Here is a 22,646-nt window from a genome sequence, read left to right on the forward strand (position 1 = left end):
TTCAGCTTTTTAAAGTTGCTTCATTGAAAGCATTGCCTATTGTAGCCAATCACGTCCTTCTCATAATGGGAGCTCCCAGTATAGCTTCTTTCCCTTCTTGAAGTGAGATTTATTGAAAACACAATTTAAATACAGTGAAATTTACTCTCAGTATGTGCTTTAATGCACTAAACAAATGCATACAACCATGGTATCACCATCAAAACCGTAGTAGAGAATGGAGAATATTTCCAGGACCTCGAAAAGATTCCCTGTGCACCTTCCTCACAATGACTTCCTTCTGCTACTTGCCCCTGGCAGGCATCAAATCCTCTTCTTTTTTTTTTTTTTCTCATAATTTTAGCTTTTATTTTTAAATTCTTTTTTTATATATATATGAAATTTATTGACAAATTGGTTTCCATACAACACCCAGTGCTCATCCCAAAAGGTGCCCTCCTCAATACCCATCACCCACCCCCCCCTCCCTCTCACCCCCCCATCAACCCTCAGTTTGTTCTCACTTTTTAACAGTCTCTTATGCTTTGGCTCTCTCCCACTCTAACCTCTTTTTTTTTCCTTCCCCTCCCCCAAGGGTTCCTGTTAAGTTTCTCAGGATCCAGATAAGAGTGAAACCATATGGTATCTGTCTTTCTCTGTATGGCTTATTTCACTTAGCATCACACTCTCCAGTTCCATCCACGTTGTTACAAAAGACCATATTTCATTTTTTCTCATGCCACGTAGTACTCCATTGTGTATATAAACCACAATTTCTTTATCCATTCATCAGTTGATGGACATTTAGGCTCTTTCCATAATTTGGCTATTGTTGAGAGTGCTGCTATGAACATTGGGGTACAAGTGCCCCTATGCATCAGTACTCCTGTATCCCTTGGATAAATTCCTAGCAGTGCTATTGCTGGGTCATAGGGTAGGTCTATTTTTAATTTTCTGAGGAACCTCCACACTGCTTTCCAGAGCGGCTGCACCAATTTGCATTCCCACCAACAGTGCAAGAGGGTTCCCGTTTCTCCACATCCTCTCCAGCATCTATAGTCTCCTGATTTGTTCATTTTGGCCACTCTGACTGGTGTGAGGTGATACCTGAGTGTGGTTTTGATTTGTATTTCCCTGATAAGGAGCGACGCTGAACATCTTTTCATGTGCCTGTTGGCCATCTGGATGTCTTCTTTAGAGAAGTGTAAATCCTCTTCTTATAATTTTACATATTCCAGAATGGAAATACAATATAAATGAGATCATACAGCATGCAGTCTTTTGTTCTTGGTTTCTTTCACTTAGCTTAAGGCTTTATATTGTTTCGTAAATCGGGTAGTTCATCCGTTAATACCACTGAATTGTATCTCATTGTGGATGAGTTGCTAGACAGTTCTGGTGTTGTTAGATTTGGTGATTATGAATGAAGTTCCTAAATGGGGCATATGTTTCCAGACTTCTAGGGGTCAGTTGAGGGGATTTTGGTTGTTTCCAGCTAGTATTTGCAGATAGGTGTTTGAATAAGCATGTTTTTATTTCCTTTGAGTAAATACCCAGGTGAAGAATTCTGTGTTGTTAAACAAGTACATTTGACTTCATAGGAAATTGGCAAACTATTTTCCAACAAGAATGTATTATTTTTTACTCCCCACTAGCAGTGTGCATAGGTCCACTTTTTCCTTTTCTTCACCAACACTCAACATTTTCAATTTAATTTTAACCGTTCTGGTTGGTATGTTGTGGTTTTAACTTTCATTTCCCTAATTTCTAAAGATATTGAAGATTATTTCATGTGCTTGTTTGTCATCTACATTTTTTCAGTGAAGTGTTCATCATTTGCCTCTTTTTATTGAATTTTTGACTTCCAAAAATTCTCTGTATCTTATGAATATGCCTTTCATCAGATGATAGATACTTTGACAAAGATCTATCTACAGCTTGTCTTTAGTTTTTCTTACCAGTATTTAGCACACAGCCAAATTTTATCCAGATTCCTAATCTACAGAAACTGTGAGATAATAACTTATTATTTTAAACCACTATGTTTGGGACAATTTGTCATGCAGCAATTGATAATTAATATGCCAATTATGCCATCACCATTATTAAAAAGGTAATTTTTTTTCACCATTGCATTACTATAGTACCTTGGTTGAATTAACCATAATCAATTAACCACAAATGTGCGAGTCTCTTTTTAATGCCCTTTTCCCTCCATGTATCTCTATGGTTTTCCTTTCACTAATATACCACGTTTTGATTACTCTCACTGCATAGTGCATAGTTCCTATGTATTGCTCTTACTGCATTTCCATGGATGAGATTTTGAGAGCTGCTTCCTTAAAAGATTAAAAGCCAAGTGTACTTGTTGCTGTTGCTACCTTGCTCTTATTATCTCTTATATCCTTAAATTTCTGTGACTAACTACTTACACTTGTGAGCTTGTCAGGAAACTTGATCTATTTTCATAGGAACCACCTCACAGAGGATGCATGGAGGGTTGCCTGACCTCCTCAAAAATCTCAACAGGAACTTCAATAGATGAGACTCCCTTACCTCAATATGGAACAATTATGAGGAGATCCTCATCACCTTGGTGCAGGCTAAGGCTTAACTTTATCAGAAACTGCATCCTTACTTATACTATTTTCTGTTCCCTCCTGTATTTTGCATTTATTCTTCTTGTCCTGATGAACATTCTCTTAATGCATATTGAGAATTAAATCCCTGCTTAGACTTTGCTTTTTAGGAAACCCAACTGAAAACACCAAGAATTTCACTCATGCATATTTGTGTCCATTCTTAGGGCACTTTTGCACAAATGTTGGAGGAAGAATAATACATACATGAAAATTCTGTGGTACAGAGTCATAGAATATTATCTCCAGATTTTATCTGGAAGGTCCATTTCACTGTAAGTTCTGTCTTCAGCTAATATTTAAGAAATACTCAAGCAGTTGGTAATTGTCATGGAAGAAATACGAAAGAAATTTCTTGCCACAGTGAATCCCTAAAATCTAGTTAACAAGACAGATTAATGGAAGTGTTACAGCTTTTGAAATATGCCCTAGCAAGAGAGGACATAGAAAGCAGTTAGTATTCCTTCCATAGCCAATATCATCTTCAAAGTTTTGAATTGAAGTCTCATTTTCAGTTTCTAATTCTTGTTTGAGACCTGCATATTCATCTTTCAAGAGAAGCAAACAATTCATATAATATTAAAATAGTTGGGAATATTTTAGTGTAAAGATATGTTATCCAGATAATTAACTTACAGTTTTGAAATTTTATCTCTGGACCTGAGACATAATGAAGATTTCGTAGGTTTAACTGTGAAGTGGTTGATTTGAGTACCTGTCACAGAGGAAATTCTGTGCCTGTAACTTATCAGAATAGCTCTCACACTGAGATGCCAACTGTGGAAAATAGTAAGCACCACTTCAACACAACTAGAGTAGAGTGAAAAAACAAAGCAGAATTGAAGCATAACAACTTTTTTTGTGGTTAAATATATATTTGATTTTCAAGCCAAAGACCTTTCTATATGAACTAGACCATCAAAGACCAGTGTTTACACTATTCTACGATGTGTATTTAAAGAAAGGCTTTTGCTAAAAAAACAAAACAAAAATACATTAAGATAATTACAAAGCCCTAATTAGTCTTTCTCTTAAAAATGGCTTGTCTGCTAGGAGTTTAATAGGTGAAGGATTTTAAAGGGGTTATAGAGAAATTGTTACAGTAACCATAGAAGGAAAAAGTGCTGAAGGTATCATGGAGCCTCATAATTAAACAGAAACTTACAGCTCAATTAAATTTAAGCATCATTATGCATAAAGCATCAGTGAGTACCAAGAGACTAATAAAAAGAAGTGCTATTGATGTTAATAGGCAAAAGGTAAGAGATAATATAGATTGGACCAAGCATTGCAGAGAGATTTAGGAGAAATGTGAATGATCCTAGAAACGAAAACTCAGTCCTTTCTCTAGTAAGTGGATGGTTATAGTCTTAACACAGAAGAGCTATCTACTGTTTCAGATTTTTAACTCAAGTTTAAATGAAACACTATGAATCATGATTTTTACTTGGAATGGATTGGAGGTTTTGAGCTATGAAAAATAATATATATGATTTATTTGGAAAAAGGAAAAAAGTGGTACCTATGGCTACCAGTGGATCCACCTTCTGATTCACTTTTGTAAAACATATTTTAAGAGATCGAGATTAAGTTATTCCAAAGGAGGGAGGTTTTAACTTTCAGGATTCATGACACAGACAAGTTTTTTTCTGAAACACATCAGGTTAAACATTTTCTTTGAAAGAAAAGTGAGTTATTACATAATAACAAACTTTCTTTTCAGAAGAGCTAACACCATGTTAAAAAAGAACTTTAGTGTTTTGAGGAATCTCCATACTATTTTCCAGAGTTGCTGTAACAGTTTGCATTTCCACCACAAGTACAAAAGTGTTCCCCTTTCTCATCCTTGCCAACATCTGTTGTTTCCTGAGTTGTTAATTTTAGCCATCTGACAGGTGTGAGGAATTAAAAATAGAACTACCCTATGACCCAGCAATGGAACTACCAGGTATTTATCCAAAGGAAACAAAAATGCTGATTTGAGGGACACATGCACCCCAGTATCAACAATAGCTAAATTATGGAAAGAGCCCAAATGTCCATTTGCTGACAGATAAAGAATATGTGGTATGTGTGTACGTGTGTGTGTGATATACACACAATGGAATATTACTCGGTGATCAAAAAGAATGCAATCTTGCCATTTGCAACAACATGGATGGAACTAGAGGATATTATGCTAAATGAAATAAGCCAATCAGAGAAAGATAAATACATGATTTCACTCATATATGGCATATAAGAAACAAAATAGATGAACATAGGGGAAGGGAAGGAAAAATAAGATAAAAACAGAGAAGGAGGCAAACCATAAGAGACTCTTAAATACAGAGAACAAACTGAGGATTGCTGGAGAGGTGTTGGGTGGGGGATGAGCTAAATGGGTGATAGGCATTAAGGAGGGCACTTGTGGGTGTTATATGTAAGTGATGAATCACTAAGTTCTACTCCTGAAACAATTATTACACTATATGTTAACTAACTTGGATTTAAATAAAATCAATCAATCAATGAAAAAGAAAATTATAACTGACCCCAGATAGATAGATACAGAGATACATAGGTACATAGATAAATATAACATAGATAGGTATAAATATATCTTATCTGTATTTGCCAACTGTCTTTTCTATCTTATATAGGTATATCTTATCTTTATCAGTGGTTATTAATCTTTATCAGTGGTTGAGATTTCTAGACAAGAATGGTTACTATTTCTAGGTATTAGTTTCCTCATATGTAAAATATGGGAGATAGACTACATGATTTGCAAAGTCCTTTTCCCTCTTAAGTCATTAAAGTCTGATATTCTTTTTTTTCAATTTTCTTAATGTTTATTTTTGAAAGAGAGAGAGAGAGCCAGAATGTGAGTGGGTGAGGGGCAGAGAGAGGGAGACACAGAATGTGAAGCAGGCTTCAGGCTCTGAGCTGTCAGCACAGAGCCCGACGTGGGGCTGGAACCCACGAACTGTGAGATTATGACCTAAGGGAAGTTGAGTGCTTAATCGACTGAGCCACCCAGGTGCCCCAAGTCTGATATTCTTTAAGATAATTTCTATCGCAGGTTTTCATGAATATCTTGTTCTTAAACATCGATTGTTTTGTTTTGTTGTTGTTTTTTTGTCAGAGAAAAGAAATTCTGTTGCTTAACCAAAGTGTTTTAGAATATAGCCAATTAATGCTAATGTTATTGAGTTGCTTTAACCACTGTCAGGCACCTGAGTTTGTCATTAACACATTATTGGAGTTATATCAACACTGAATATCTAGGTTCTGTCTGATTTTTAATCTGGATAGAAGTCATATAATTCATAGTAATTCTAATATGTACAGTGATTTATCCATTTGTACTGAAATATTGTCCTCAGTTTTTCTATCTTGGTTAGGTTTTTAGTATGTGTGACATGCCACCTAATTTTTCCTCCTTCCCTGTAGTAGTATTGATGTAATGATAAACATGTTGACTTTGAATAGATTGAAGTCAGAATCACTTCAGCCCCTTTGATTTGCTCTGCCCACGTGAGGGAATCATTCTTTTTGCTTCATTTCTCTTGTAGGCTCTGTGTCCCTCTTCAAAAAGACAGATGTCTTCATTTTTTTGGAGAGGCTCCGTCTGTTACAGGCGTCTGTGCTAATTTATTGCCATAAAAATTGAGAGAGGTTATGGAAAAAAATATGCTCAGGTAAACAAAGTGTACAAATTTAATTCTGAGAAAGAATGTTAGTTAAATATCATCAGAGTTATCATCCTCCAAAGACAAGGGTCAAGGTTTTGAGTTTTATGTAACAAAAATATCTATCTGACCAATTGACCAACGTAACAAAATTACAGCGATTCTCAATTTTGTTCTGCTTTCTGCTCCTTCTCTAATGTTTACAATCTTCCTTCTTTTTTTCTTCCTTCTTATGTCCCTCCTTCACTTAATTTTCTTCTTTCTTTAATTTTCTGTGGACCTGACATGATTTCAAAGAATTAATGTTATAATGGACTCTGGAGAAAATAAAAAAAATCATTATATCACTTCAAATGGGCAAATTTAACTACATTTTTCTTTATGCCTACATTGTTTGTATGTTAGAGTGCAAGAATTTCTTTTCAGCTTTGTCTGTGCTTTTATTTATTAACCAGATTAAACTTTTAGTTTTAGACTTAGGTTAGCTCAGCAAATTTCGTATTGCTATACCGCTTATCCCTCTTGTGGCTAAAGTTTATTCCGATAGAAAAAAATATGGCTTTCTAAACTAGTAATTAAATATAAAAGCATATAGTTGGAGATTTATTTGTATCTCATGACTTAAAGTTACAGCTTGGTTAGTTTTGACTTCAATTTCATATTTCAAATTGAGTAAGTAACTTAGAAAATAACACTCTTTTTCCAGAAAGAAAACTCATACAGACACCAAAAGCATGAACATACATACTGTTTGTTTTCAAGAATGGCATAGGCTTAGATATGTGTTCTTACAATATTACTTCTAATGATCTGATATGATTTTCACGTCTGGGGACTCACTGCATACTGTTGCAGATTTCCTTCTGGGTTTGTTTCCTTTTTATCTTACAAAATCTCAAAATATTTTACTGAGATGTAACAGTAAAAATAACCAAAACTATGAAAAAAAATTAACAAAAAGTCTTTCAAAAGGATTGAAAGGCACTACAGGGCCCTGCAGTGGTCTGGAAATAGAAGTGGGGGACAAACGGTCATGCTTATGTTACCATGTTAGGATTTCAGCTAGTTATCTATCACATATTCACAGTGAACAATAATATTGTTCCATGCTAATATCTTTCAGAATTTGCTAAAGACAAAATATCAAAATTTTATTAAGGTGTTATTTCTTATTCTATGCTCATTAGAAATATATATTGCATGCAACTGTTCTTTTTCTATATAAACTTAATGAATAGTTGAATGGAACATCTGTAGGCATAAAAGCTAATTTTATTACAAATAAATTATACACATCATGAATTATACAAATAAATGAAACAGAGTTTAAAAATATTTTTAATAATTTGTTATAGTGAGGGAAAAGCATTGTATTCAGAAGTTAAAGAAGTAGAAAAATGATAATTATAGTGTCATTTCTACAATCTTTGGATCCTAATTTTCATATAAAATATTGCTAGTATTATTTTTAAATGGAAAATGTTTAAATTACCTGAAAATTTGAAAAGGACACCTTATAATAATTTTCAAAGTAACTTCCCCAAATTATAGCACTCTTTGTTTTCTTCGCTTCAGAAAAAAGTTACTATTTCATCATTGTTAATGGCATTAAAATGATTCATAGGGTAACATTAAGAGTCCATAACATAATAAATGCTTTACCTATAATAAGAATTATCTTTTAAATACTTTATGGAACTTTTTGCTTTTTTACAATCTGAGTTTTCTAATATCGACCTTGCTCTCTTGCTTTCATTCTTTCCTCTTTCCTTCTTTCATGCCTCATGTATGTGAGTTATTGTAGATACTTAAATTTAGATATCTTATTAAAGGATTTTAGCAGTGATTTATATGAGTTTATTAATAAATCTATTTGAATAATCAATATAATCTCTCTCTCCCTTCTTTTTAACTCCTTTCCACCTGACAATTAAATTTTATCAATATTAAAACATTATTTATCTTATTTATTTAAAAGAAATATGAAAGGAAAAGCATCCATGGTAAACACAAGGCAGATTGTGAGTGTTATTTTCTTACTGTAATCTGTTTGATGATTTTGAAGAAACCAAACTGATATTTCAAATGCAGGTAGTGAGTTTGATTTCTAAAACTCAAAGAAATCAGACAAGTTGATTATTTTTAATAAAGGCTCGATCCATTTGCTTGAATTACCAAAGTATTATACACATGTTAATTTTATTTTGCTATTAAATTTTTACCTGATACCTAAAAATATTTGTGATACAGAGAAATAAGAATCTTGTTCTCCCCATTTCAATTGTCCTACTACTTTCACAGCTGTACAGTGGGAAACATGTTGAGAAAAAGTATTAAAATATTTTAAAGCCACATGGGATTATTAAAAACTGAAATGAATCCTCTAAATCATTGAGGCAACTGTTCATCAGATGATTTTCCTTAAAAAGAAAAAAAACTCCATACTTTACTGGAAACCTATAATTCACAGCTGTTATTTCAAGCAATGTTCCTGGAGAATGGTCAGAGGAATATACTGGAACATTGGAAGTAGAAGAAATTAGCCATATTCATCATTTGCGTTTAATTTTGCATTTTCATTCAATTAATTCCCCTTACTTGTCTAGCAAGACTGAACTCCTCTTAAAAGTCTTAATTCCTTTCAGCTCAGTGTAAATTATGATGCCTGAGAGTCTTGGACTATGAATAATGTGGCCTATTTTGGGGGACTGCTGTCTAACTGTTATTTTTGGATGGGAAAAACAAAAGCATTTCACACCCTCAAAGAAAAGGTAGTGAGTGTTGAAAGTAATCAATGACTTCCTTTTATTTCCTGTAAATGACAAGCTTAACAATTGTCATAGAAGTCACCAGTGCATTCTGGAAATCTCATTCTGTCATCATAAAACTCTGACTATAGCAACATCTGTCTAGAGCTGGACAGAGCCCCAGTGACCCTGTGCTAACATTGCATCCCTGGTGGCCAGAAAGCAAGCAAGAAAGGTAAAAGTAAAGAAACATGTAAACAGCTTAAATGACAGAAAAGTACTCTCAGAAGGAAACCTTTTCTTTGTTTCTTTTTGTTCATAGCTGTCAGAGAAATTCTCTGGTTATGTCTTTGCTTTCATTGAACAAGAACCAAAACAGAATTTCATGTCATTATACAGATAAAATTAGTGATGAACTCTCAACTCTTTTTTTAACAGTTCCCCTCCTTCCTTGCCTTTGTTCTCAGTGCCATCTGAATTGCAATATGTGTCAAAGTTTATTTTTTTGTTTTATTGGGATTATATTTAGATTTGATGATATTATAACATAAGAAAAATATTAACAGGTCGTTGAGGATAACAAGAAAAAAGAATGGGCCTTCGTCTTGTCTCTCTTAAAGCCAGTGCCAAGAGGTTTTATTTTCCCTCTCGGTGCCTCATGGGGTTAGTATGGATATATCACCAGGTCCTTTGATTTCGTAGAATTTTCCATTTCACCCCGCCTAGAAATATGAATTCTTGCCACCAGTTTTCTCAGCAACAATCGAAAGAAATTAAATGCATAGATATACTAGTTTTGTCTGAATTATTTTCTTTAAAACTTATTATTCTATTAAGCGTATTATTTTCTATATTTTCTCTATTTTTCTTAGACTTTGGGGGTCTCATCTCACTGTAAAACTACTTAGATGAAACATGATTTAATGAAAGGGAGTGCAGAGAAATTCTTTTACTTTTTCTACTTTGAAATTCCTGGTCTTAGACATCAGCTTTTCTCCTTTATCTGTGAATGGATGAGCATACCTTTCCCAAGAGGTGGATGATTGGAAAATAAGGGAAATGATAAACCCCAATATACTTCTGTTGGCACTCAAGCAGATCAATCACTCTGGAACACACTGCGGGGGAGGAAGGGGGAAAGACTGATCATTAAAATTTTCAGAGAGGGTTTGAGTGCCTTAGATTGTAAAAAGGATTTTTTAAAAAATCTGTAGGAAATGTACCTTACAGATACAGCTTAATTTATGTGACACAGTTTCTCAGGTTTACAAATATTAGAATGAACAGGAATCTTAAGCATTTACAATCTCTAGATTTTTTTTTTTAATTTGCCTATAAACATTCAGGAAAGTTCAGAAAACTTGCACATAAAACACAAGTTTTCAGTTCCACCCCTTCTGCCTCAAGTGCACAAAGACAAAGCAGTAATCTATCTAGTTTATTTCTTTGAAAATGGTGTTCTTAAAGTACATCTTGCAGATAGATTATCTATCCCTCACAGCAAAGCTTCACAATGGGAGTCTAATAATTGCTCCTTTTCTAATTTCACTAAATGAGTTATAATTATTTTATGTCTGTTTTATGGTTACTGAATAGTATTAACCTAAACTCTAATTATAATATAGCTTTCAAAGAAATGTATGGACACCAAATTGATGAACAGCCAGCTTATGTAGGAACATCCCATAAAGCAGAAACACAGCTAATAGTTTTAGGAATAGCATGTTAAAATTCAGGAACACAATTCATTTGTGAATGAAACAGGATGTAAATTCATTGAGTTTATATCTTCCAAGACTAGATAGACAGGAACATACAATTGTGATTAATACAAATAAAATAAATTTACAGTTAAGCACAAAATTGCCATTTTCCAATATGCTTGAAACCAATGATAGATAATTTAGTCTTGTATGATACTCAAACTGTGAGTATATAGTGGCCATCGAGTCACTTAGATTTATAGCAATCTTAGTAATATAAACACTATGTCACTTAAGCAGATTGTGTTATAGAGGGATGCAATTTGCCTAAGATGTTTTAATAGGCACTTGCAATTTTGAAATTCTTCATGTAGATATTTTAATATTTTAATAAAAGAAAATTGATCTATGGATTTATCATAAAGAAAGGGAAAATCAAATGTGTTTTTAATTTTAAAATATCCTTTAAGTACTGAAAAATAACTTTTTAAAGGGAGATATACCTTAATGTTTGACAAGCATTTTTTAAAATATTTCCATAAGTAATAAATTACAGAATATTCACACACAGATTGACTGGAATCCTTGTGTGATTAAGAGAATTATTAATTGAAAAAGTTTTGTTTTAACCAAATAAGTAGCAATCTAAAGCAGTCTTCATTTAGCTCATGAAATTCTTACTGCTTCCCATACAAATATTGACTCATATGAATATATTTAATTCAACATGTTTTCATTTTATTTCTTTAAATTTTGAATGGACAATGTTTATAGATTTACAGTTAGGTTTAGATATTGAAGATAGCAACTAGATTTTTTTTAACTTCAAAATTTCTAAAATAAACAAGTCAAATCATTAAAGAGGTCAAACATGTCCTGGTGACTTTATGGTGACTAGAGGATGGGGTTTATGCTCAGTCTGAAAGAAGAAACTGGAAAGCTACCTCTCAAAGTAAAACTTTCAATAAAAAGGTTATAAGGCAAATGCTATTTTATTTTGGTTGATTAAAAATTTTAAAATAACTGCATTAGCCATCTTGAATGTATACAGGATGTTTGTAGATTCCAAGTCTTAAATACTACTACCTGTGGAACATTGACTACCATTTCTAACAATAAAAATATTAAGAAAAGCAGCCATTAATTAATAGGTGCTTACTATGAGTCACATAAGGGCGTTGTAATGATTATTTTATGAGAAACATGGTAAACTAAGTATTATCATTATCACTATTACATGGATGAAAAACCTGGGGCTCAGAGAGGTTAAATGCTTTTACCGTGATAGTCTAATTTTTGGTGCTGAAAATGAATCCCAGAGTATTGTTCCCATTGTCAGCAACCAAAATGTTTTCAAACAGGTGTCTTAAAAATTCACATCAGTCCTAATGTTTTTCTAAGACTTCAATATAGGATTAGTTGTTTCCCCAAACACTATTCTAAGCTTCAGTACAATCCACTGAATATTTATTGAAGGCCAATAATATGACAAGTACTTGTGCCTAGGGAGTACCATCCTGTATCCTCAAGAGTCCCGGCTAGTACTTTTTTTGTTTGTTTGTTTAAGTTTATTTATTTATTCTGAGAGAGAGTAGGGGAGGGGCAGAGAGAGGAGGAGAGAAAGAGAATCCTAAGCAAGGTCCACACTGCCAGGACAGAGCGTGATGTGGGGCTTAAATTCACGAACCGTGAGATAATGACCTGAGCTGAAACCAAGAGTTGGACGCGTAACCAATTGAGCCACCCAGGTGCTCCTATGACTAGCTCTAAAGACTGATACAAACATTTAATTTTTTATGTAATGTGACAACCCTGTGAAGAAGATTTCTAGAGTGGGGACATGCAGCACAGTGGAGTCCAAAAAATACTTCCTATAAGATACAGTGTTTGAACTAAATGTTTAATAATGCAAGAGTTATCCAAATTAAAGAACGTAAGAGAATTGGTACAGGCAGAAGAAACCTCAGGATGAAAGCTCAGACCCTTTATCCACTCAGAGGTGAATAGAGACATAGAAGGCTTGTATTTTTTTTTGTTGGCTTTTGTTTCTCTCACTGGTTGAGAAAAGAAAACTGTGAATAGCAGGTGAAGGCTGAGAAAGTGATACAGTGTTCTGATTCCTTGTCAGTTACAACTCTGTGCGACTTTGAAAATGACTTCTCAATTTCCAGGCTATATTCATTTCCAGATTTTTTATTCTATCAACTAATCTGATTATTATAATTATTATCTAATTTCTGGAATAATTGCTATAACATAAAGTATGGATATGGCAGCTGCCAACCTCATGACTATCTAATCGTCTAGCAAGAAATGTTTTCTGTTATTGCTAATGTACAAGTTGCATTTTGACTCATTTTCTCATTTTACCTTGTTCCATTTCCTTATGGCTGGACAAATTGATTTAAAGTCTGTGTTCTGTGGGTCTCTTTTGTTAATTTTAATGAGAGAAAAAAATTCTGTTAAGCAGCACTGTAAACGTCTGATATTGTTTTTAAGACATAATCTGTTTTTGGTGTAACCTTTTGACCTTTTTTTCAGTTCACAAGACTTAAAATGAGCTTATTGGAATGGCTAATAATTTGCTTACCTAATAAGGTCCTATGTTTCCTGTTATATCTCCTAGCACTAAACAACCTGCTTATGCACTAGAGAAATAATTTGATAAAGAGTTCTATAATTTCAGTGCTTCATACTACTAGCCTTCTCTCCCCCCCCCCCCCCCAAGTTACAAAGTAAACTGGGTTATTTTCTCTTCACTAGATTGGCTATAAAACAACAGCTGGGTCTCTTGAGTTTATCATTTTTGCTCCCTTTACACCAGTTGGGCATCCTTATAAATTCAAAATGGGCTTCCATCTGCTAAAAGCTGTATAACATGTTTATTTTTTATTCTTTACCTTGAATTCCAATCCATAATGCAAAGTTTTTTGTTGTTGTTGTTGTTGTTACTGTTATTTTAACAAACCTTGGTGTATAGTGGGAGAAACCTTCCTGTAGTTAAGCATTTGTTTAACTGTAGCACAAAAGATACACATTTTTGTTAAATGTGCTGTGACCTCTCCTAGGAAGAGGAAACTTTTAAATCTATTTGGGTCCCCATTTCATCTACAGCAGTACATTGAGGCAAATTTATGTTTTGGTTCTATGTCCTAAAATTTAATAGGGCACAATTATTATGTGACTATGTGCTATTAAACATTGTAGTTGTACTGAGGGTTACAAGGTAGAGAAAACACATGAATCGGAAATGCTGATATGGGGATGCCATTGTCTTATTCTAACACATTCTCCCAATGCCCTTTTCCTCTCCAGTCTCTAAATATGATCTCCACCCTTTGGTAGAAAAATCAGTAGCTTTGTACAACATAGCCTTCTAAAAATGACAAGCATAAAACCAGGAACATTGTCTTAATGTTTAGTGTCTCAGTAGAATTACAAAGATAGATTTTATCAGAAGAAGACATTTTCTCAATGGTATTATCTTCCATTTCCAGCCAGGACTGCTATGAAATGGAGCCATCCATGCAGCCTCTGACAGAATTGACTGATCTTTTTTTTCTGGAATGAATATCCTTCTCTAGCCAAGGGAATGGAATGCTCCCACCTGTATATGACAAATCTTGCTAATCTGCTCTGCGAGCATTTATTAAAATGCAGTCTTAGTTTAAGCTCAGGAATATTAAATAAGGCATAGCACTCACCCAGCTTCCCAAAGAGACCGCAATTAGCTCAAGATAGATGTCATTTTCTCAGTGCTAAGGGATCTGAAATTGCCTCATATTTATTTAGGGGCTCAAATTTTCAGTTTATGAAAAAACAAAGCAGAGGAGGAAGTATGGTTTAATAAACTGAACAGAGCTTCAGGGGTCTGAAATCTACTACTTAGCTTCGTCCAGTGACTGCTCAATCATTATTAATCAATTATGAATATTTACCAGTATGAGAATAGATCTTTATCTTTTTCTCCATATAATAAGGCATTTAAGGAAGTGTAAAGGAGATAATTATTAACCATTTGAATTCATATTCACTCTTGAGGAATCTGATAATCATATCATTACTATAGAGCTGTTTCTGTTATACCACACTTATTCTGTATGTTCATATAGTCACTAAGATGGATTAGTGACTTTAGGACATTTTGCATACACTCTATTATTTCCTAAAGGTTTAGTTTTTTTGTTTCTTTGCTTTCTACTCTCATATATTTCTACTTTCTCCCTAGTATGGATTACAGAACGATGCATTTAGATATAATGATGCTTTGGATGGTGGAGAGGTGAAGCCAGCAGTACTCTAAAACCTGGCCCTACTTCTGCCACTGAGTTTATGTGTGACTCGGGAGAAACTAAACCTCAGCTTCTGTACTGGTAAAGTTAGAGAAATACTCTTCCACAGCACATATGATACCTATGAGCATTAAAAAGGGTAAGATATGTACATTCTGGATCACTATACTTGACATATAGTAGGTACTCAATAATAAATATTAACTAAGATTATTATCATTGTTTGCCAAGGAGCTTCTGGAGCACCCATTTCCTTAAGAAAAATGACTTGTCATGTGTAGAAATGCCAGTGAGTGCCCAAACAGAATTTATATTATTTTCTTTTGTTTCAAGAGATTATGATTATCTGCTCTGGTCCACTAATCCTTTATTTGTTATGTAATTGAGGAAGTGACTTCTACCCAGTATTGTATCAGCAGTAACACAATTTTAGTTGAGCTCTGAATTATTCTTCCTGGTGGTCCTTTTTGGAACTTAATACCTGAGTTTCAGAATGTTTAATATTCACTATTATAACCCCCTTATCATTTTGTGTCTTTGTCATTTTCTGTCGATTCTCTCTGGTACTAGAACACTGAATTAGTGTTTATAATTTAGTGTTCTACCATTTCGTGTGCCAATAATTAGCTAATAGGTATTTATTATTTTTCTATGGCCCTTAGGTTTAAACTTCACTGTGGGAAGGATCTGTATTCCTTTAGTTCAGTGACATACTTTAAGGCCCTAGATTAGTACCTGGCCAGAAATTTTATTAGATGGGTGCATAAATAAATGCAATTATAGAAATATCACGACAGTTAGACAATATCTAAAGCTCCTCTAATATTAAAATTGTAAAGATGTAGTTCTATTTGAACTCCCATTGATTTCCATATTTCTAGCTTGATCAATAACTTATATGTAGAACTTTTTTTTTCTTTTTTTTGGCTTACTCATCATATTAAGACCATTACTCTTTTTGCTGTCAGACTGATCTTTTGGTCACTGATTTACATCACAAACTCAGTTTCCTCACAATATATTTCTGGATTGGTGATAGCATTCCTAGTTTTGTTTTGTTATATATATATATATACATATATATATATGTATATGTATATGTATATATACATATACATATATGTATATGTATATATATATTTTGTTTTGTTTTGATATATATGTGTGTGTGTGTGTGTGTGTGTATATATATATATATATATATATATATATATATATATATAATTTTTTTGTATGCCTAACACTTTACATTTTAGTTTAGCATAGGGTCCATCATTTAATGGAAGATATCCTAAATCAGGCCAGTTCTTTCACTCTTTGAGTTCTAGGGCTGGTTATTAATTGATGAAGTAAAATTCCATATATTTACAGTTCTCTTATCTTCTTAGAAATTCATCTATCTTTAATTCATTTCTTATTTTCCTTTACATATCTCTTAGATGTTTGAATCCAGCTCTTTATCTTCAACTTCTTTCCTAATTCCATAGTACTTAAAGTGGAATCCTTTGACCACATCATTCAATATCAACTAGGACATTGACTTAAAGATGTAAATTTGTGGAATCTTTCTAAAACCTACTGATTCAGTAGCAAGGGAGGTGGGTGTCAAAAATCTGGACTTCTCACACACACACAAGACTAGATGATTGTTGAAGCAAAGAACATTGCTTTACAATATTGATTTTAAGTGACCATGGCCGCCTTAATTGTAATTAACTGTGATAATTTCTTGCCTGACTTTCTGTGAGCTTTATTCCAACAAAAAGTTCTATTTCATCAGAATAAACATTTCTCTTAAGATTAAATATATAGCAATATGTACTAATTGAAGGATTACTTACAGAATGGCCATGTGAAGAGGTCTGCAGTTGCTCTCCCTAGGGAAATTATCATAACTAGTTTATTAGTTATAGTTATGATCATAACTATTATTTTTAAAGATAACCAAACTCTCTGGAAATTTTACTAAGGTCATAAAGAAAATGAAATATTTCACCAAGAAAATATACTAAATCTCAGAAATAACAGCAAGAATTTATGGCATTCAAGCCACAACTAGTTCCTTCCTCTCTCTTCCCAGCTCAGCATGATAGAAATTCCATTCTTGGCAGGTTCATCCAAGAACATCAAGCTCTCTTTCCCTTCAGTTCCTGGTCTACAGCTGAGGTATATTCCAAGGAAAGAGATGACAAAGCATTTCTCATCCACCTAGCTCCAGGTTACAGATGTTCTTTCACAGGCAAGAGCATCGGAGAGATCTAGTGCTTTCTTTTCCCCTCAGCTCCAAATTGAAGGGAAGAACTCTACATCAGGTGTAACAGGCTGAGAATACCATGGTTCTTATTGCCTTTACCCCAGCTTGCTTGCAGTGCAGAGGTTTAATGCGGGAGAAGAAAATCAAGAAGACAGGAGGCTCCCCCCATCTGTCAGAACAATGCCCTGCTGATGGAACAAAGATCTTGCTCCTACTGAAGTGGGATGCTTCACATGACCATAGAGAAAGAGCAGTGCTGCACAGGTTTAATGCAGGGAAGAAATAGACAGTAAGAACAGAGAGCTCTGACATTCTACCCAAAGCAATTGACTTTGTTTTGAGCAGAATTGGGGGAGGGGGGAGTTCAAGCCTAAATGTAGTGTTGAAAATAATGGAGAATATGACGGTAACATTAAGAGAAGGCTGTTAACTTATATAGAGCAACAAGATAAACCATGAGTCACCAAAAATACAACCAGGGGAAAAGATAGTTAAGAAGAGCCCTCTTTAAATATTCCTTCTACAAAGAGGCCCAAATTTAATTGGGTCAGACTGTAAAGCAATAATGTCCCAGGCGATTCTCAAAAACAATAGAGCAATTAGCCACAATTAGTGTTATCACATCTTAATACATGGATATGATAACAAAAGGAGATGCAAAACTTAAAGAGGGAGAAACAGACGGTCAAGAATCCTGCTAAAATCATTGTCCTTCTTGGATGACTGCACAAGGCCTCACCCTCTGAGGAGAAACTACACACTGAGGTGGGAAATAGAGGATCAGTGTCCAGAGTTGCTTTGATATGTTATTTAAGTTGTCCAGATTAAAAAATATATATTACAAAACATGCAAAGAAACAGGAAATTATGACACAGAGGAAAAAATTTGCCAACAGAAACTACCTTTGAAAAGGTGCAAATAACAGATTATAAATACATTTTTAAATGTTTATTTAGTTTTTGAGAGAGAGATAGATAGCATGAGTCGGGGAGGGGAAGGGAGAGAGGGAGACATAGAATTTGAAGTAGGCTACAGGCTCTGAGCTGTCAGGACAGAGCCTCACATGGGGCTTGAACTCGTAAGCTGTGAGGTCATGACCTGAGCCAAATTTGGCTGCTCAACCGACAGCTACCCAGGCACTCTGTAAATAACAGATTAACAAAGATTTCAAAGCAACTATTATAAATATATTGGAAAAAAAAACTAAGGGAAATTGTGATTAAAGAAGTAAAGGAGGGTATGATCACAGTGTCTCATCAAATATAGAATATTAAAGAAGAGACAGAAATTCTTTAAAAAAAGAAATGAAAATTCTAAAGTTTAAAAGTACAACAGACAAAATAAAAAGTTACTCAAGGAGCTAAATAGTAGGTTTTATCTGATGTAAGAAAGAATCAGCAAATTGAGGATATGTCCATAAAGATGAACATAAAAAAAGGGAAAGAAAAGAAAAAAATGAACAGTCTCAGAACAGTGTCAGTACCATTCAGTGCATCAACATATGCATTATGGAAATAGTGAAAGGAGAGGAGAATATGAAAAAATGAAGAAAAGTATTTGACTTTTATTTGACTAATAACTGCTCACATTTGATGAAAATGTTAATGTATACATTCAAGAATCTCAACAAACTCCAAATAGTGGAAGCATGAGAGAGCTTAACCCTGAACATCATAGTAAAAATGTAGAAAAATAAAGTCAGGGAGAGAACATCAGCAGAGATAAACAACTCATCAGGTAGAATTGAGCCTTAAACTCTTACCAGAAACGATGGAACCAGAAGATTGATGTATTTATAGTACTGAAAGAAAAAAAAAATACAAAAAAACTTGTCAATCAAGAATCTTGTATCCAGCAAAACTATCTTTGAGAAGTGAAAATAAAATTTAAAAAAACTCCCAAAAACCAAAAACTGAGAGATTTTGTTCCTAGCTGACTAAAAGACTAAAGGAAGTTCAAGATGAAAACAAGTGATGCCAGGTGATCATTTGAATGCACATACATACACACACAAAAGTAACAAAGAGATCATTAAATATAATTAGGCATTTAAAACAGATAATATAACATATATATCCTTTTTCTTCTTGATTTAAAATCAATCATATAAAATAATGTGTATATAACTGTATTTTTGGCCTTGTAGAAATTTAAGACACACATATTTGGCAAAAAAATACAAAGGAAGCGAATAGGAGAAAAGCTGTATTAGAATAAGGAAAATCAAACCAGATGGTGAATTGAATCCACAGGAACAAATTAAAAAAAATGTAAATAATATAACAGACTATAATACATACTTCCTCTCCCTTTTTCTCTAAGCTTCATTAAGAGACATGATATAAAATAATAATTATACTAATGTAATGCTGGGTTTGTTAACATATGTATATGTATAATAATAACATCAAAGGCCTGAAGAGAGAATAGAATTGTATAAGAATAACATTTCTGTATCTTACTGGAATTAGATTACTATAAATATGAAGTAGATTGTGATAAGATGTATAATGTAAGTCCTAAAACAACCACGAAGAAAACGACTTTTGCTAAAAAAATTTTAATGTTTACTTTTGAGAGAGACAGAAACAGAGAGCAGGGGGTGGGTGCAGAGAGAGGAAGACACAGAATCCAAAGCAGGCTCCAGGCTCTGAGCTGTCATCACAGAGCCAGATGCGGGGCTTGAACTCACAGACTGTGACATCATGACATGAGTCGAAGTCAGATGTTTAAGTGACTTAGCCACCCAGTGCTCCTGAAAATAACATTAAAAAACATAGTTAAGGGGCGCCTGGGTGGCGCAGTCGGTTAAGCGTCTGACTTCAGCCAGGTCACGATCTCGCGGTCCGGGAGTTCGAGCCCCGCGTCGGGCTCTGGGCTGATGGCTCGGAGCCTGGAGCCTGTTTCCGATTCTGTGTCTCCCTCTCTCTCTGCCCCTCCCCCGTTCATGCTCTGTCTCTCTCTGTCCCAAAAATAAATAAACATTGAAAAAAAAATTAAAAAAAAAAACATAGTTAAGAACTTATAAAAGAAAATAAAAAAGCAAACTAGAAAATATCCACCTACCCCCCGCCACACCAAAAAAAAAAAAAAAAAAAAGCAGTAAGAGAGGAAAAGGGGACCAATAGCAACAACAAAAATGAAGCATATTGAAAAAAATGTTAATTTGAAGACATAAATTCAAATATCTATAACATTAAGTGAATGTATTAAACAATCTTATCAAAATGAAAATATTGTGGCCTGCATTTAAAAAGAGAAAAAAGATCCAACTCTAGTCATCTACATCAGACAACCTCCTAATTTTATATTTAAAGATACAAAGAGATTAAAAGTAAAAGGATGGGAAAAATATATCACTCGGTAGTAGCCATAAGAAAGTTGGAATGGCTATACTAATATCAGAAAAACAGACTTAAAAAATTGTTCCTAGAGGTAATGAGAAACATTTTATGATAAAAATATTGTCACTCCATCATGGAGATATAATATTTATAATATTATAAATATATACACTCAACAACAGAGCCCTAATATAAATGAAGCAAAAACTGACAGAACTGAAGTGAGAAAAAGACAATGCAACAATAATAGTTTAATACTTCAATACTACACATACAATAATGGGTAGAACAAGTAGGCAGAAGATAAAAGGGGAAATAAAAGAATCGAACCTATTATAATGCACCCACACCTAATGGACATCTTATAAATACTCCTTCCAAAAAAACAGCAGAATACACTTTCTTCTTAAGGGCATATCTTCTCTAGGGTAGAACATATGTTAGGCTATAAAACAAGCTTCAATGCATTTAAAAGGATTGAAATTATGCAGAGTATGTTCTCTGACCATAATGAAATGAAATGAATTCAATAATAGACAAAATTTGGGATATTCACATATGCATGGAAATTAAACATTATACTACTCTTAAGTAACCAATGAGTCAAGGAATAAATCACAAGTGGAGTTAAAAAATACTTGGAAGTGAGCAGAAAAGACACACTATATAAAACCTTCTATGATGGAGCTTAGTCATTGCTTAGAGGGGAATTTATAGCTTTAAATGTCTGTTAAAAATTATAAAAATGATAATGAAAGAACTCAATAATCTAATGTTTCATTTAAATAAATGGGTAATAAAGAGAAAGCAAAACCTAGATGATACAAAAGGAAGTAATAAAGACTAGATTAGATAATATAACTAATAAAGAATAAAAATATAGAAAAAAAGAAATCTGAAATTTTTAAAAGTTCCTCAAAACTGGCAAATATTTAGATAGACAAGAAATAAGGAAATAAATAAGAAGGGTAAGAGGAGGGCAAAGTAGGGGGAGAGGAGAAAGGAGAGAGAAGACTCAAATTACTAAAATCTGGAATGAAAGAGGAGACATCACTAGTGATAAATAAAAAAGACAAGCTTATCCAAAGGCAGAAACTACTGAAATAGACGTAAGAAGAAATAAAATAAGAATAGATTTATAATAAGTAGAGATTGAATTAGTAATTACAAAAAAAAAAAAACTTTAAACAATGAAAAGCACAGTTTGATATTTCTTTAGTGGTAAATTCTACCAAATAAGTATGGAACTATTAATATTTCTTTACAAACTCTTCCAGAAATAGAAAGGGGGGACATATCCCAATTCATTCTATGAAGCTGTTATTACCATGATATCAAAACCAAAGACATGCCAAAAACCTTACAGAACAATATCTTTTATAATTGTAGACACAAAAATTCCTCAACAAAATATTAGCAAATCAAATCTAGCAACACACAGAATAATATTAGAAAGGACTAAACATTACATAGAAAGGATTATATATCATGATCAAATGGGATTAATCCCAGGAATGCAAGATATTGGATAATCATGAAAATCATTCAATATAATACAATTTATCAACAGTATAAGGACAAAACCTAACACTATTTGATGGTGAAAAACACTGAACCAACTTGGAAAAGAAGGAAACTTGCTCATCCTGGTAAAGGACATCTAAAAATAACCCACAGCTACCATCATAATTAATAATGAAATACTAAATTATTTGCCTCCAAAATAAGGAACAAACAAGTATGTCCCCTCTTAAGCACTTTTATTCAATAATGTCCTAGTGGTTATAGTCAAGTCAATTAGGCAGTAAGCTGAAATAAAAAGTATTTATATTGGAAAGGAACAAGTAAAATTACGTTTGCATATGACTTGATCTTATAGATAGAAAATCTTGAGGAATGTGCTAAAAATCTATTAAAATTAATAAACATGTTTAACCAGCTTTATAGTATAAAATCAATGTACAAAGCTTAGTTGTGTACACTAGCAATGTACAATTCAAAGATAAAATTAAG

The sequence above is a fragment of the Prionailurus viverrinus genome, chromosome C1, assembly GCF_022837055.1.
Source record: "Prionailurus viverrinus isolate Anna chromosome C1, UM_Priviv_1.0, whole genome shotgun sequence".
Classification (NCBI taxonomy): Eukaryota; Metazoa; Chordata; class Mammalia; order Carnivora; family Felidae; genus Prionailurus; species Prionailurus viverrinus.